We start from the raw sequence: 17,166 nt of genomic DNA on the forward strand, positions 1-17,166 counted from the left end.
AGGGTATATAACAAAGTATTGAGAAACTTTTGTTATTGACCAAATACTTATTTTCCACCATAATTTGCAAATAAATTCATTATAAACCCTACAATGTGATTTTCTGGAGAGAAAAAAATCTCATTTTGTCTGTCATAGTTGACGTGTACCTATGATGAAAATTACAGGCCTCTCTCATCTTTTTAAGTGGGAGAACTTGCACAATTGATGGCTGACTAAATACTTTTTTTTCCCCACTGTACATACATGTACGCACACACACACTCTAATCCTGAGCTGTCACACTGATTCATTAACAAACACATACACAAACATAATGGACACACACACAAATCAAATCAAATGTTATTTGTCACATGCGCCGAATACAACAGGTGTATACTTTGCCGTGAAATGCTTACATATGAGCCCTTTCCCAACAATGCAGAGTTAAAAAGTAAGAACAAAATTAACAAATTTAAAAAAGGACATAGTAACACAATGAAATAACAATAATGAGGCTGTATACAAGGAGTACCAGTACCGAGTCAATGTGCAGGGGTACGAGGTAGTTGAGGTAATTTATGTAATTATGTACATGAAGGTAGGGTTAAAAGTGACTAGGCAATCAGGATAGATAATAAACAGAGTAGCAGCAGCGTATGTGAAGAGTGTAAAAGTGTGTGTATGTGGGAGTGTGTGTGGGAGGCGTCAATATGCATGTGTTTGTGTGTTTTGTGTGTGTATGAGCGTATGTAGTGTGTGTGCATATGTGTGTATTGGAGTGTCAGTGTAGTATGTGTGAGTGTGTGGGTAGAGTCCAGTGAGTGTGCATAGAGCCAGTGCAAGAATGGCAATGCAAAAAAACTCAAACAAAACACACACGTTGTCCAGACGCCTGCTGATCCAGGGATCGATCCATCAGTGCCAGGGTCTGGAGCCTCTCAGACCGGACATGTCAACTACACATACACAATTTCTATGCCCACCTAGCCCACACACTTATACACAACCCCCTAATGCTGATCAAACTATGCCCTGAACCCTGTTTGAATGCTCTCCAAGAGCTGTTCAGTGCCTATCATAACAGCAACAGTGGAACTCAGATTTGAGACTCTTTTTGGTATTTTTCATGTTTTTGGAAACATTTGGGCTCAATATTTGTCTGACCCTCCTTATCTGTATTTGATAGCCAGAGTGGGCTCTTGGACAGCTCCAGAGATGTGGAGTGTGTGATGAGGGGCCACACAAACACAAACACACACACACACACACACACACACACACACACACACACACACACAAACACACACATACACATACACATACACTTACACTTACACATTACACACACACTTCCAGTGATGTTGAGTGTGAGTGTCAGGAAGGGGCTAGGAAAATAAGGGGTGTAGGGGGAGAGGGGAGACTTTTGGCATGAAGAAATCATTCTAGCTGGAGTAGACATGAAGTCACCAGGAGCTTGAGGCTTTAGGTAGTAGTAATTTTGGAGTATCCTCTTTCACGGCTGGTAATATGCATGATGTAGGAGTGTGTGGGGGAGGGTGTGTATTGTGTTTTTGCATACATGTGTGTGTGTCACGAGGGCAAAATGGGTCTCAAAGTGGCTTATAGCATGGGGTCAATCGCTTTGACCATTTGTACTGTCCTCCCTATGATTTACATAGTCAACATCCATAGAATAGCCAACTCCTCCCTCACACACGCATGCATGCATACACACACACACACTCACTCACTCCACTGTCAGGCATCATTTGAACCCAAGTCCCACAGGAGGAAATCCCTATAGCTTTTTTCTTTGTAAACGAGGCGCTGCATTAGCCTGATTAGGCCGGGCAATAGACTAGAGACACTTTCACTTTCATTACATTGACTATATAGGACTCTATAGCAGCGTAATAGTTAGCATATAGGTTTCCCTTTTCGGATCATTCCATTGTTTACACTTCTACTACACCTTGAAGAGGTATAAAGGAAAAGTTGGATGGATTTGATAAATGGGCCTGCCCTGTGCATTCTAGCATCCATAGGTGGTAGTTTAGCACTTCTGTCTTGCGCTTCCAGCCCTATCAATGATTTCTGAAGCATCTAAATAGGCCTTATAAAGTGTTTAAGTTGGACTGTCACAGGCTATTGTGTGGCAGTATGTTCCTGTATTGAGGTCAGCATTGGCTGTGGAGGTCCCAGTGACCCAGACCCCTCAGCCCAGCCCTACTGTCTCAGACCTTCCATTCCCAGAAGGCCACTCTTCTTATCTCACCACCGCTTCCTTCCTCTCTGGGGCCGAACACTGCCTGCATGGCCTGGTGCACACAGAGAGAGACACAGCCACAGGGCTTCCTGGTGTGTGTGTGTGTGTGTGTGTGTGTGTGTGTGTGTGTGTGTGTGTGTGTGTGTGTGTGTAAATTGGCACTAAAGCCCTGCACAGCATGGCACGCGCCGGACCTCATCTACTTCTAGCTTCAAAGGAAGCATTGAGATCTCTCCAGAGCTCTTCAGAGAAATTAGAGCAATAAACAAACACGCACACATTCACCCCCACCCACCTCCTGGAAGAAAACAAACTGTTGCCCTGACGACTGAACCCTGACCATCATGACCATCTGCTTACACAATTTCTTTGTTCGTTGACACAAACACACCAGAGACTAAGCGGCAGTGTGTGTGCGTGCGTGCGTACGTGTGTGAAGCAAGCCATTGAACCCTTTTTGGTTCTATAAAGCACCCTTTCTTCAGTATACCTAACACCAGTGTAACCACCTCATCTAGTTCCCTGGGTCCCTAGCCTCCGGTGCTAGCCTCCAGTCTGTAGCCTGCTCCTGTCCCCAGTCCTCACCCCAGGCCTCCCTCTCCTCTCCTTTCTTCTCTATCTGATCTTATCTCAGCCACTTAAGTGCTGCAATTAATCAATTTCCTGTCGCCAATCACCAGCGTTCAATAGGCATTCCTTTTTATCCCCTGTAGGAACCTACAACTAACTTGCACTCGTTCAAAGACTTGTTCTGGCGTTCAGAGGGCCGTTCGGGCTATCCATTACGCCAGAGCGCAGTGAAAGGAAGTCTATTGGAAGTTGGGAAGTTTAAAGAGGGAGACTTTATCTTGATAAGTCAGTGGGGTTTTAATACCTGAGGGAGGAGTGCATGGAGGACTGGACAGAAAGGCCTGTTTGTGTGTGTGTTCAGCTGCAGGCCAGCTAGGCAGCAATGGGTCCACTGGGCCTCCCTCTGCCTCTGCATCCTGTCTGTTATAGATACATGTCCTTGAGCTGTTCTTGTCTATTAATGTTCTGTATTATGTCATGTTTCATGTTTTGTGACCCCAGGAAGAGTAGCTAATGGGGATCCTAATAAAATACCAAATACAGTTTAAACACACACACACATACATCTAAATGACTAACCACAGGTCTCTAGTGGTCATATGGTCTCCGTTGCCTGTTGAGCTGTATGTGAGTATGAGAAGTAGAAGAATCCTAGGCTGCATCTGAAATGGCACCCTATTCCCTATATAGTGCACTACTTTTGACCACAGTCCTATGGGCTCTAATTGCAGCCCTAGTGTCTGTTCCAATCAGTGGAGGCTGGTGGGAGGAGCTATAAGAGGACAGGCTCATTTTAATGTCTGGAATGGAACAAATGGAACGGTATCAAACACATCACGGGGCACCAGTACGGAAATGTATGCACTCTACTGTAAGTCGCTCTGGATAAGATCATCTGTAAATGACTAAAATGTAAAATGTGAACATCACACATGTATGACTCCGTTCCAGGTGTTCCATTCCAGCCATTACAATGAGCCTGTCCTCCTATAGCTCCTCCCACCAGCTTCAACTGTTTCCAATATTCCCACACAAGCCACTACTACTTCTCCTAATTAGAATGAAGGCAAATCAAATTGTATTTGTGACATGTTTCGTAAACAACAGGTGTAGACTAACAGTGAAATTCTTACAGATCCTTCCCAACAATACAGAGAGAAAAAAAATTGAAATAATAACACGAGGAATAAATAGAACTTGGCTATATCCATGGGGTACCAGTACCGAGTCGATATGCAGGGGTACGAGGTAATCGAGGTAGATATCTACATATAGGTAGGGATAAAGTGACTAGGCAACAGGATAGATAATAAACAGTAACAGCAGCGTATGTGGTGAGTCAAAAGAGTTAATGCAGATAGTCCGGGTAGCTATTGGTTAACTATTTATCTAACTATTTAGCAGTCTTATGGCTTGGGGGTAGAAGCTGTTCAGGGTCCTGTTGGTTCCAGACTTGGTGCATCAATATCGCTTGCCGTGCGGTAGCAGAGTCAAGTTCAGGCCAGTCAAGTTCTTCCACACCGATCTCGACAAACCATTTCTGTATGGACCTCGCTTTGTCATGCTGAAACAGGAAAGGGCCTTCCCCAAACTGTTGCCACTGTTGGAACTCGGTAGTGAGTGTCGCAACTGAGGACAGACGATTTTAACGCACTGCCCACTTCAGCACTTGTCGGTCCCATTCTGTGAGCTTGTGTGGCCTACCACTTCGCGGATGAGCCGTTGTTGCTCCTAGACGTTTCTACTTCACAATAACAGCACTTACAGTTAACTGGAGCAGCTCTAGCAGGGCAGAAATTTGACAAACTGACTTGTTGGAAAGGTGGCATCCTATGACGATGCGACGTTGAAAGTCACTGAGCTCTTCAGTAAGGCCATTCTACTGCCAATGTTTGTCTAAGGAGATTGCATGGCTGTGTACTCGGTTTTATACACCTGTCAGCAATGGATGTGGCTGAAATAGCCGAATTCACTAATTTGAAGGGGTGTCCACATACTTTTGTATATATAGTGTATGACCCTGCGACTCTGACCAGACATTCTACCTGGCTCTGTGTGAGGGTGTTGGGGGGTGGGGTTGTGTGTGTGTGTGTGTGTGTGCGTTCATAAAAGGTAGTGAATCTGTTTGGTAACGCCATTCCTGTTTCTCTCTCTCTCTCTCGTTCTGTCTCTCAGGCACACAAACACACACACACACACACATTGGTTTCGTCTGTAATTTCTTTGCAAATCACTGTCCACAAAGCTGACCTTTTAGCAGGAACATCAACGTTTCAGCAAGAACGTAACGTTCAAAAGCATCTGAAAACTGTTAATACAGCATATCAAATTGTTGTTGTTGTTTTATCTATTGACCTGAGTTGCATTGATTTCAGTTAAGTGTTGCTCTCCAGGTGTGGTCTGTGCACTTTCCCCAAACTCTCCCATCAGCGAATCAGACATGGAGGTAGGCACTGGAGGCGTTTTGGCACTCGTTGGTGGGCGGCTGGGTGGGTGGTTGCCATGGTGATTTGCTGATGCCAGGTGGTCAGGGGATTGTGCTTGGTCAGCGTGTTTAGTCAGCTGATGTCTGTCCCGCTCCCACACAAACTATCTCACTCACATCATCCAGTAGCGGCTGACACAAACACACATACACACACACACATGGACACGTACATATTCAACTATGCACACACACATACGCACATGCGCACACACACAAACACACTGACTCTCTCTCTCTCTCAATCTCGGTCTCTATTTACACACGCACGCACACGCATGCACACACACACACTATGAACTTTCTACAGCTCTCAGTTTAATACACTTTATATGGGATCGGTGTTTGGTTCCTAAGGGCCGTACTGTAAGAGCTTTGATCAGATTAGAGTGCTTTTCTAACAAAGTGGATTACATATTAAAATGTGTTTTATTCCCTATATTCCATTTAATGTTCTAGTGGGTTCTAAAACATATTCAGCTTCTCAATTTCTCTCTGTAATCCCTCTCTCTGTCCCTCTCTCTCTGTGTCTGTGTCTCAGTCTCTCTCTTTCTCTCTGTCGCTGTATCCCTCGCTGTAACACTCGCTCTCACTCTGTACCCATCTCTCCCTCTCTCTTTCTCTCACTCCCTGTCTGTCACGCTCTCTCTATTTGATCTCTCTTTTATCGGTCTCTCTCTCTGTACCCCCTCTTTCTCTTCTTCTTTTCTCTTTTCTCTCTCTCGCTCTCTCTCTCTTTCAATTCAATTCAATAGACTTTATTGACATGGCAAGTAAAATTACTTACATTGTCAAAGTATAGATATAACAGAAATGGTTGGACCAACAGCAATAATAATAATAGTAGTAGTGGAAATGGGATTACCATTAACAGCAACTACAACAACAATATTAATGAGAATAACAATACATTAAAACAATAGTAGTCGACCAATCTCAACATGACTGAGAAGACACATTACATGGTATGAAAGCCACAACAAAACAGGAAATATTATTGACATTACATTACACTTTTCACTGGCTGTCCCTCAGGTTGTGGCTTTTCACCCAATAGATATTGGATTTTTTCTTCCTCTTTTTTTGTTTCAAATTCTTTGTACTGAATGATAATTTTGGGAAAGAAAGATTCTCTTAGGTCTGAGTATTTTTCACAGTGTAGTAGGAAATGCAGCTCTGTCTCTACCTCTCCCCGGAGGCAGAGTGAGCACAGCCTGTCCTCTCTGGGCAGCCAGGTTTGCCTGTGACGACCGGTCTCTATAGCCAGACTGTGGAAGGATTACTTTATCCTATCCCAGGTATTCCTTAAAGAGGTGGGGTTTCAAATGTCTCCGGAAGGTGGTGAGTGACTCCGCTGTCCTGGCGTCGTGAGGGAGCTTGTTCCACCATTGGGGTGCCAGAGCAGCGAACAGTTTTGACTGGGCTGAGCGGGAACTATGCTTCCGCAGAGGTAGGGGAGCCAGCAGGCCAGAGGTGGATGAACGCAGTGCCCTCGTTTGGGTGTAGGGACTGATCAGAGCCTGAAGGTACGGAGGTGCCGTTCCCCTCACAGCTCCGTAGGCAAGCACCATGGTCTTGTAGCAGATGCGAGCTTCAACTGGAAGCCAGTGGAGTGTGCGGAGGAGCGGGGTGACGTGAGAGAACTTGGGAAGGTTGAACACCAGACGGGCTGCGGCATTCTGGATGAGTTGTAGGGGTTTAATGGCACAGGCAGGGAGCCCAGCCAACAGCGAGTTGCAGTAATCCAGACGGGAGATGTGCCTGGATTAGGACCTGTGCCGCTTCCTGTGTAAGGCAGGGTCGTACTCTCCGAATGTTGTAGAGCATGAACCTACAGGATCGGGTCACCGCCTTGATGTTAGCGGAGAACGACAGGGTGTTGTCCAGGGTCACGCCAAGGCTCTTCGCACTCTGGGAGGAGGACACAACGGAGTTGTCAACCGTGATGGCGAGATCATGGAACAGCCAGTCCTTCCCCGGGAGGAAGAGCAGCTCCGTCTTGCCAAGGTTCAGCTTGAGGTGGTGATCCGTCATCCATACTGATATGTCTGCCAGACATGCAGAGATGCGATTCGCCACCTGGTTATCAGAAGGGGGAAAGGAGAATATTAGTTGTAAGTCGTCAGCGTAGCAATGATAGGAGAGGCCATGTGAGGATATGACAGAGCCAAGTGACTTGGTGTATAGCGAGAACTGTAGTACTACAATATCAACATCATCAATGTCTTTAAGGAAGTCTGGGTTTCTGCTCTTTAGCCCCAAAGCAGAGGACTTAAAGCCTTGTAAATTCCAACATGCAACGTAAAAAGACTTCATAACAGTTTTTTCTTTACCTTCAAAATGAGATAAACACTCACAATCCAACAATAACTATTACAATAGGATTTTTCAATTAAGGGAAACTCTTATTATACAAATGTGATTTGTTTATCATTTAAGATAGTATTTGTGTCATGCCACTTGGGTGGCTGTAGTGTGAGGATGGTGGAGTTCTTGTGCTCATCTTACCATGACCCTCGGCCTATCACATGTGAGCATAGTAGATTCAGCATTTGTTTAATGTCACTCATTTCGTTGGTGGGATCTGGGCCAGTTGCTCCTCTCACAGCTTGTGCATAGCTCTGTCTGCCGGGCTGTGGCTCCTCCAGGTGTGGGTCTGTGGTGGGGGGGAGGAGGGTGTTAGGCCTCGTCTGGGTGGGTCTGAAGCTGGGCTGGGGTGGTCTGTGCTGCGCTGGATGTGGTGGGCATTGAGGTTGATGGTGCTGTGGCCGTGGCTGTGGGGTCCAGGGTGCTGGTCCGGGGTGTTGTCTCTGTGATCTAGGGGGGGGTGGAGATTGCTCTGCTGTTCCTGGGTGGAGAGGTCGGGATGCGGTTTAAAGTGACGTCCTAGCAAGGATGGGGACTGTCTCCCTGTACAGGTGAACATGGTCATAGAGACAGTCTAGATCGAGGGTGGGATGGTGGGCCAGGTGTACATTGGGTCGCAGGGCACAGTCCCGGGAGAGGCTGGCGTTTATTCTTTGGATTGTGGCAGGGTGGAAGTCCTTCCTCTGTAGAAGGGTTGACACCACGATCCTTGAGTTGGGGAAGATTGCGGAGGCCTTCTCAATCACTCCCCATAGTGAAGTTGCCACCCTCTCCTGCTGAGCACGCAGGTCGTTGCTTCCGGTGTGTATGATTATGTGGCTTGGCGACCCGAGCTGGGCCTTATCAAGCAGCGCCATGGCACTCTGCATTGTTGGGCACCACACCTTTCTCGTTTTGTGTCTAGGGAAAAGTTTATTCTCCTGAACAAACTTCCCATTTGAGTCCATCAACAGGACAATCTCAGCCAGTGTTTCTTCTGGACTGGAGGGGGTAGAGTTGAGGCTGGTGGGTGTTGGAGCTGGGGTGTGGCTGGTCTGTGCCGGTGCCGCTGTCAGTGGGAGGCTGTTCTGGGGGCTGGGGGGAGGCATGCAGCCGGCAGGGCTGGGGAGGCCTGGCTGGTTGAGGTGGTCTCCTCTGCTGTGTGAGGGCAGGTCATAGAGTGGTGATCTAGCTGCTCCTGCAGCCTGTCCTCTGTTCTCTTTCTCTCCTGCAGCTCCTCTCTTAGTGTGGTCAGCTCGTTATTACTGCTCTGCCTGTCTTTTTGGAGCTCTCTCACCTCCCTTGTTAGATCAGCCAGTTCTCTCTTGAGTCCGTCTCTCTCTTGCTGAACTTTCTTTCAGCTGTGTTGCAAGGCTGCTGTCCTGCTCAGTCCGCACCTTGGTTAGGAGCTTCTCTAAGGTGTGGATGTCTGGTTGCTGTTTGCTCACACTCTCCCTGAGCAGGACCACCTCTCCCTCCAGTTTGGTGAACTGATCCCTCATGGCAGCCATAGTGGTGAGGAGGGCCTGAGCCTGCTCTGCACTGAGGGGGTCGCTCTCCTCCTGGGGCGTGTCCTCCACTATGGTGGGAAGAGAGGTGCTGGATGTGCCTTTTTGGGTGGGGATAGTGGGGGTGAGGGTGGTGCTGGTGGAGTTTGTCTTGTGGCAGGGCATGTCACTGGTGGTGTCCTTCTTTCTCTCTGCTCTTTCCTTAATGGTCTGAAAGTCTGTTTCAAACAGCCTAAGGTTACCTTGCACCATGACAGTCCCAGTCTTGTAGAGGTTGATTGTTATCATGGTGCTGTCAGGGTCATCTGTCTCTTTGACTTTCAGCTTCCACCCATTACAGATTCCCTCTTTCTTTACGGATGGGTAGTGAGAGCAGATTGCTGAGCGCCATGCATTTGGCTGGTCAGTGAGAAAGATGAGATTACTCACATCACGTTTTTGTAGAGGTCTGTGAAAAGGGTTTCTGGCCTCCCCTTTAGTAGATTCTGTTTAAAAGCTTTCCTCGTTGTGTCATTTTTAGCCTCTGGAGGGACTCAGTGCTGAGGGGGAGTGGGGACATGGTGCCTGTGGGTTCTGCTACTACTGCTGCTGCTGCTCTGTTCTGCTGCACCATTGCCATGGCAACCAATTTTGTTTGTCTGCTGCTGTTGCTAGCTAGCTCCTGTTTAGCTCAAAAACCAGCAAAAAGAGTGAAACATCTTCACACACAAAAACAGAAGATATGTTTAAAGTTAGAGTCCGTGCTTCTTTTTGATATACTCACTCAGTTTGGTCGTTTGATGTAGTTGTATTAACTCCCCTTGCTAGGTTTGTCCTAGCTCAATTTTCTGGCTGGCCTGTTAGCCTGCTGGCTAGGTTTTTGTTGTGTAGCTAGCTAGTGAGAGTCAAAACTTCTTAATTTGAGGCGCAAAGTTACTTTTTTTTCCTATTCTGATTTAATAGAGTTGTTGTTCATCACTTCTTGTCTTGAATTATTTTTAGATTCGAGTGTTTATCTCATTCTAAAAACAAAAATAAATAAATCAGGAGCTCATGTTGAGCATGACCTGTCTCTCTCTCTCTCTGTACCCCCCTCTCTCTCTTCTTCCCTTTTCTCTCTCTCTCTCTCTCTCTCTCTCTCTCTCTCTCTCTCTCTCTCTCTCTCTCTCTCTCTCTCTCTCTCTCTCTCTCTCTCTGTGTCTCTGGCTGGTTCTCTGTGGGTGGTTTGCATACAGTAAACAATGGCATCCTTATGTTAGGAAATGTTCAAACTTTTTGTTTATTCCCATCAATGCTAATCAAATCACATCCATGAGGAAATTTCTCCTTCTCTCTCACCCTCTCTAGTTCTCTCACTCATTCTCCAAGTCGATCATTCATTCAATCATTCTCTCTTTTATTCTCTCTCTATCTCTCTCTCCCCATCTCTCTCTATATCTCACCTTTGCTTTCAACATTCAGTCTCTAAGAAGGACTGTTTCCATCATGGACCATCTGTTCAATGTGAATGACGAGAGCTTGTTGTGTTGCAAATGTGACTTCTGTTTAATTTCATGTTCATACCGTAAAAGTAGAATTAACCACATGAACTCAGAAAAAAAAGAAATGTCCCTTTTTCAGGATGCTGTCTTTCAAAGATAATTAGTAGAAATCCAAATAACTTCACAGATCTTCATTGTAAAGGGTTTAAACACTGTTTCCCATGCTTGTTCAATGAACCATAAACAATGAATGAACATGCACCTGTGGAACGGTCATTAAGACACTAACAGCTTACAGACGGTAGGCAATTAAGGTCACAGTTATGAAAACTTAGGACACTAAAGAGGTCTTTCTACTGACTCTGAAAAACACCAAAAGAAAGATGCCCAGGGTCCCTGCTCATCTGCGTGAACGTGCCTTAGTCATGCTGCAAGGAGGCATGAGGACTGCAGATGTGGCCAGGGCAATAAATTGTAATGTCCGTACTGTGAGACGCCTAAGAAAGTGCTACAGGGAGACAGGACGGACAGCTGATCGTCCTCGCAGTGGCAGACCATGTGTAACAAAACCTGCACAGGATCGGTACATCCGAACATCACACCTGCGGGACAGGTACAAGATGGCAACAACAACTGCCCAAGTTACACCAGGAATCCCTCCCTCAGTGCTCAGACTGTCCGTTATAGGCTGAGAGAGGCTGGACTGAGGGCTTGTAGGCCTGTTGTAAGGCAGGTCCTCACCAGACATGACTGGCAACAATGTCGCGTATGGGCACAAACCCACCGTCGCTGGACCAGACAGGACTGGCAAAAAGTGCTTTTCACTGACGAGTCACGGTTTTGTCTCACCAGGGGTGATGGTCGGATTTGCGTTTATCGTTGAAGGAATGAGCGTTACACCGAGGCCTGTACTCTGGAGGGGATCGATTTGGAGGTGGAGGGTCCGTCATGGTCTGGGGCGGTGTCTCACAGCATCATCGGACTGAGCTTGTTGTCATTGCAGGCAATCTCAACGCTGTGCATTACAGGGAAGGCATCCTCCTCCCTCATGTGGTACCCTTCCTGCAGGCTCATCCTGACATGACCCTCCAGCATGACAATGCCACCAGCCATACTGCTCGTTCTGTGCGTGATTTCCTGCCAGACAGTAATGTCAGTGTTCTGCCATGGCCAGCGAAGAGCCTGGATCTCAATCCCATTGAGCACGTCTGGGACCTGTTGGATCAGAGGTTGAGGGCTAGGGCCATTCCCCCCAGAAATGTCCGGGAACTTGAAGAGTGGGGTAACATCTCACAGCAAGAACTGGCAAATCTGGTGCAGCCCATGAGGAGGAGATGCACTGCAGTACTTAATGCAGTAACTTTTTTTGCTGAGTTTATAATCTATATAATCACCCACTAACGGTTAATTAGCACTGAACAATAACGGATCAACACTGGCTGAGGGGGTATACCTGCCGTCTCAGCCATTGTTGGCCGGCACTGTAGCATACAAAGATAATCTAACAGTAGCGGTTGATTGTGGAGCACCAGGAGGAAGTCAGTCTGGCCAGGCCTTGGCTGTGTCCGAAATAGCACCTTATTCCCGACATAGTGCACTACTTTTGACCAGAAAAAGTAGTCCACTATATAGGGAATAGGGTGTCATTTTGGATGCACCCCTAGTCTAGCGACAGACGACTGACTAGCTTTTCTATTGCTTGTGTGACGTTAGTGTGTTGCCTTTGATGGTCTATTATGAAAATAAAGAAAAGCATGGGAACAAAGTTCCATGCCAGCGGATGGAGGGATAGAGGCTTTGATCGCTCTATCTATCAACAGACGACTTGGTAAACATGGCGGGGCTGGAACACAGAGAGAAGGGGGAGGGGGGTTGTGTGTGTGGGGTGGGGGTTGTGCGTGTGCATCCACCTTATATCCACCTGCCCACCAATCTTATCTTATCTCCACCATGTTTCCGCCATCATGTGTTTATCTTGTCTCTCTTACCTCGCCCAATCATAGTGCGGCGTCATAGAGGTCAGAGGGCATGGTCGCGGTTGCTATGGGACACAGAAAGTGGGACCCTCTGAAGACTTTAAAAAAGACAACGTCCGACCTTGATTCAATAGGCATATTGTTTACATTTGTATGCACTTTGCTGCTTAAATAAAATAAAATATATGGCCGTTATCTTTGCGAGTGTTTTTTTTTTGTCCTTCCAGACACAGTACAGTAGACCCAGTGCTGTGTGCAGGGCCTCTACCGCTTGTTTCCACGGGACCCATCGGATGGTCATATTAGAGACAGGCTACTCCGGTGGCCCTGGTTCTAGTCAAAGACTGTTGTGTATTCCATCCCCTTGTCACAGTTCCAGCTCCCTCTCCTTGTCTCTGCTCTAATAGACAAATAAGTGTTGGGTTTTTTCCAGTGAGGGGAGAGCTCTCATTTCTCTGTTAAGCCATTGTGTTGTTCTCGTAAGCTTTAGAAATGGGACAATAGGAACACACACCCATACATACACACACAGGTGCTGTGGTTTTTCACCTCAGTTATTTTCCCATATGTGTTTCCCAATGGCATCTTTGTTGGTCTGGAAAGTTGGGAAAACTCTGGACATACAATAGTAGCCTAACACACTGAAATGATCCTCACGATGCTCTAAGCAAGTTTTCTCATTTTTGTTACAAAGTTTGTAGTTACATTCTGTTTCTACACTCTTCCCAGCTACCTGAGTGTGACGAGTGATGTGTTGTGTTGAAACACTAATGATTTCCAGTCAATAGCTGGTTTTGGTTTTCTTTCTGTGGTTGAGGAACGGAGAGAATGAGAGTGAGAGCAAGTGAGAGAGAGAGCGAGGGAGGGGGGGTCTGGGGGAGAATTCCCAAGACAGTCCCTGACAGACCAGCATTCCCGCATTCTAAAACTTCAGCTGAATGAAATTCTCTGGTCATTTCCTGTCTCTGCATGCTGACTTCTCTCTCTCTCTCTCTCTATCTATCTATCTATCTATCTATCTATCTATCTATCTATCTATCTATCTATCTATCTATCTCTATCTCTATCTCTATCTCTATCTCTATCTCTATCTCTATCTCTATCTCTATCTCTCTCTCTCTCTCTCTCTCTCTCTCTCTCTCTCTCTCTCTCTCTCTCTCTCTCTCTCTCTCTCTCTCTCTCTTCTCTCTCTCTCTCTCTCTCTCTCTCTCTCTCTCTCTCTCTCTCTCTCTCTCTCTCTCTCTCTCTCTCTCTCTCTCTCTCTCTCTCTCTCTCTCTCTCTCTCTCTCTCTCTCTCTCTCTCTCTCTCTCTCTCTCTCTCTCTCTCTCTCTCTCTCTCTCTTCTGCTCTCACAGTGTAATGGCTGAAACTGAGTGAATGGATTGGCATCAAACACATGGAAACCATTCCACTTATAATGCTCCAGCCATTACCACGAGCCTGTTCTCCCCAATTAATGTGCCACCAACCTCCTGTGGTGTGTAGGTGGACACCAAATACCTCACGCTCTCTCTCTGTCTCATCCCTCTCTCTCTCTCTCTCTGTGTCTTTCCCGCTGTCACATTTCAGTGCTCAGAAGCCCGGGGTTTAACTTTTGCTACCCATGAGAGGAGGAAGGAAGGAAAAAGCTAAAAGAGAAGTAAAAGAACAGCAACCGAAGAGTTCCGCCTTCTCTAGCCTTCCGTGGTATACTCTTTCTCTCTCTCTTTCTCTCCCTCGCTCTCTTTCTTTCCGGATCCTAAGGAAAGAATAAGAAATTCTGTCCAAGGTGGGGTTTTTTTGGTCTAAAGGGGGGAGTAGTCACATTGCAAAGGAGTGTACCTTCTTAAAGGGGCAATACATTTATTTTTTCTCTCTCCTTTTTTTGGTCTGCACACTCCTTTTCTTGTGGGACCCTCCGTGGCGTAATGCTCACGTGAGCGCTTGTTTTTACGGTGCCTCTGGCAGACCCTAGCCGAGCTCTCCGGGAGGGAAGGGGGAAGGACGAACACTCATGGACACACACTCGGACACAGCGAGAAACTACCTGGGCTACGGAGGATTTGACACTCAGGTGTGTGTGTAAGTGTCATTCAGTTTCTTGTCTTTCAACATCTGTTTACACTGCTCTCTAGTTTGTCGACTTTTTTTTTTTAAATCTCCCCCTGTTCCTAGAATAGTGAAGCATGTTACTTTGTCCTCGTTTGAAGAATGTCCCTAACTTCAGTTTTACATGCAGTTGAGTTTTGTGGTTCTCTCTGTTGAATATGGCACACTTGTTATAGGCTACAGTGCGATGGTACTTATAGGAGTCTCTTATGTGTTTGTATGTAGGAGTTCAAATCTCTCACATTTTGGTCTCATGTCTTTCTGACAAGAGGAGAACTCCGTATTCACTCATCTGTTACTTCTTGTTGAAGAATCTCTCATGTTATTGCTCACTGAGAGTTCAGTATTAAATCTGTTATTATTGTTATTGCTCATTGAGAGTTCATTTGAAACTCATCTTATTGTTCATGGAAGGCGCAGTATCGAATACTGATTGTTATTGCTCACTGAAGGCTCAGTATCGAATAATGCTTGTTATTGCTCACTGAGAGTTCAGTCTTTGTCTCACTTGTTACTTCCAACTCTGCATATAACACGGCTGGGTGATTTGAAAAGTCATAGTCAATCGATCAATAATATAATAATACTCTTAGCAAAACATATTTTCTTTAATGTACAATCTGTAGAAACTATGAGAAAAAAAAGGTTCAGGACTTTTGTGAAACATCACAGCACAGTTCAAAACTGGATGTTGTTCAGAGATAGATGGGATCGGTTTAGGGGAACTGAAGGGTGGGACTAAAAATATATTTTTTAAACAAGATAACTAATGTAAAATATACTGTGTCCGTAAAATGTATATAGTATGTAAAAGTTGGAAGTATTGTTGTCCATTAGATTACTCCAATTAGGGGAAGGATGATAGGGTTAGGAGAAAATAATAAAGAAGGAAAATACTGTATATTAAAAATAGATATCTGCCCCAAAATATATGGGGGATTGAAAAAAAAATATATATATATATAATAATAATTGAAAAAAATATAACGCATGTTTTTGCTCACTGAAAGCTCATTAAATATCTGATGTTATTGCTAAATTAGAGTTCACTATTGTCTCACTTGTTACTTCCAACTCTGCATATACAGTGGGGAGAACAATTATTTGATACACTGCCGATTTTGCAGGTTTTCCTACTTACAAAGCATGTAGAGGTCTGTAATTTTTATCATAGGTACACTTCAACTGTGAGAGACGGAATCTAAAACAAAAATCCAGAAAATCACATTGTATGATTTTTAAGTAATTAATTTGCATTTTATTGCATGACATAAGTATTTGATCACCTACCAACCAGTAAGAATTCCGGCTCTCACAGACCTGTTAGTTTTTCTTTAAGAAGCCCTCCTGTTCTCCACTCATTACCTGTATTAACTGCACCTGTTTGAACTCGTTACCTGTATAAAAGACACCTGTCCACACACTCAATCAAACAGACTCCAACCTCTCCACAATGGCCAAGACCAGAGAGCTGTGTAAGGACATCAGGGATAAAATTATAGACCTGCACAAGGCTGGGATGGCTACAGGACAATAGGCAAGCAGCTTGGTGAGAAGGCAACAACTGTTGGCGCAATTATTAGAAAATGGAAGAAGTTCAAGATGATGGTCAATCACCCTCGGTCTGGGGCCCCATGCAAGATCTCACCTCGTGGGGCATCAATGATCATGAGGAAGGTGAGGGATCAGCCCAGAACTACACGGCAGGACCTGGTCAATGACCTGAAGAGAGCTGGGACCACAGTCTCAAAGAAAACCATTAGTAACACACTACGCCGTCATGGATTAAAATCCTGCAGCGCACGCAAGGTCCCCCTGCTCAAGCCAGCGCTTGTCCAGGCCCGTCTGAAGTTTGCCAATGACCATGTGGATGATCCAGAGGAGGAATGGGAGAAGGTCATGTGGTCTGATGAGACAAAAATAGAGCTTTTTGGTCTAAACTCCAAACGCCGTGTTTGGAGGAAGAAGAAGGATGAGTTCAACCCCAAGAACACCATCCCAACCGTGAAGCATTGAGGTGGAAACATCATTCTTTGGGGATGCTTTTCTGCAAAGGGGACAGGACGACTGCACCGTATTGAGGGGAGGATGGATGGGGCCATGTATCGCGAGATCTTGGCCAACAACCTCCTTCCCTCAGTAAGAGCATTGAAGATGGGTCGTGGCTGGGTCTTCCAGCATGACAACGACCCGAAACACACAGCCAGGGCAACTAAGGAGTGGCTCCGTAAGAAGCATCTCAAGGTCCTGGAGTGGCCTAGCCAGTCTCCAGACCTGAACCCAATAGAAAATCTTTGGAGGGAGCTGAAAGCCCGTATTGCCCAGCGACAGCCACGAAACCTGAAGGATCTGGAGCAGGTCTGTATGGAGGAGTGGGCCAAAATCCCTGCTGCAGTGTGTGCAAACCTGGTCAAGACCTAGAGGAAACGTATGATCTCTGTAATTACAAATAGAGGTTTCTGTACCAAATATTAAGTTCTGC

General features: G+C 45.8%; 1 protein-coding gene across 2 annotated transcripts in view; it reads left to right on the forward strand.

The window, feature by feature from the left end:
* Positions 1–17,166, forward strand: part of LOC121549126 (protein eva-1 homolog A-like) — a 214,690-nt gene that overhangs the window by 100,839 nt on the left and 96,685 nt on the right. The window contains exon 1 of one of the 2 annotated variants that reach the window (XM_041860982.2): positions 14,533–14,657. The exons of the other annotated variant lie outside the window; for it this stretch is intronic. The gene's annotated coding sequence lies outside the window, so the exon portion shown is untranslated. Of the gene's footprint in view, positions 1–14,532; positions 14,658–17,166 lie in introns of those variants that run through there. 2 annotated transcript variants of the gene reach the window in all.

This window comes from Coregonus clupeaformis, chromosome 33 (genome assembly GCF_020615455.1).
Source record: "Coregonus clupeaformis isolate EN_2021a chromosome 33, ASM2061545v1, whole genome shotgun sequence".
Classification (NCBI taxonomy): domain Eukaryota; kingdom Metazoa; phylum Chordata; class Actinopteri; order Salmoniformes; family Salmonidae; genus Coregonus; species Coregonus clupeaformis.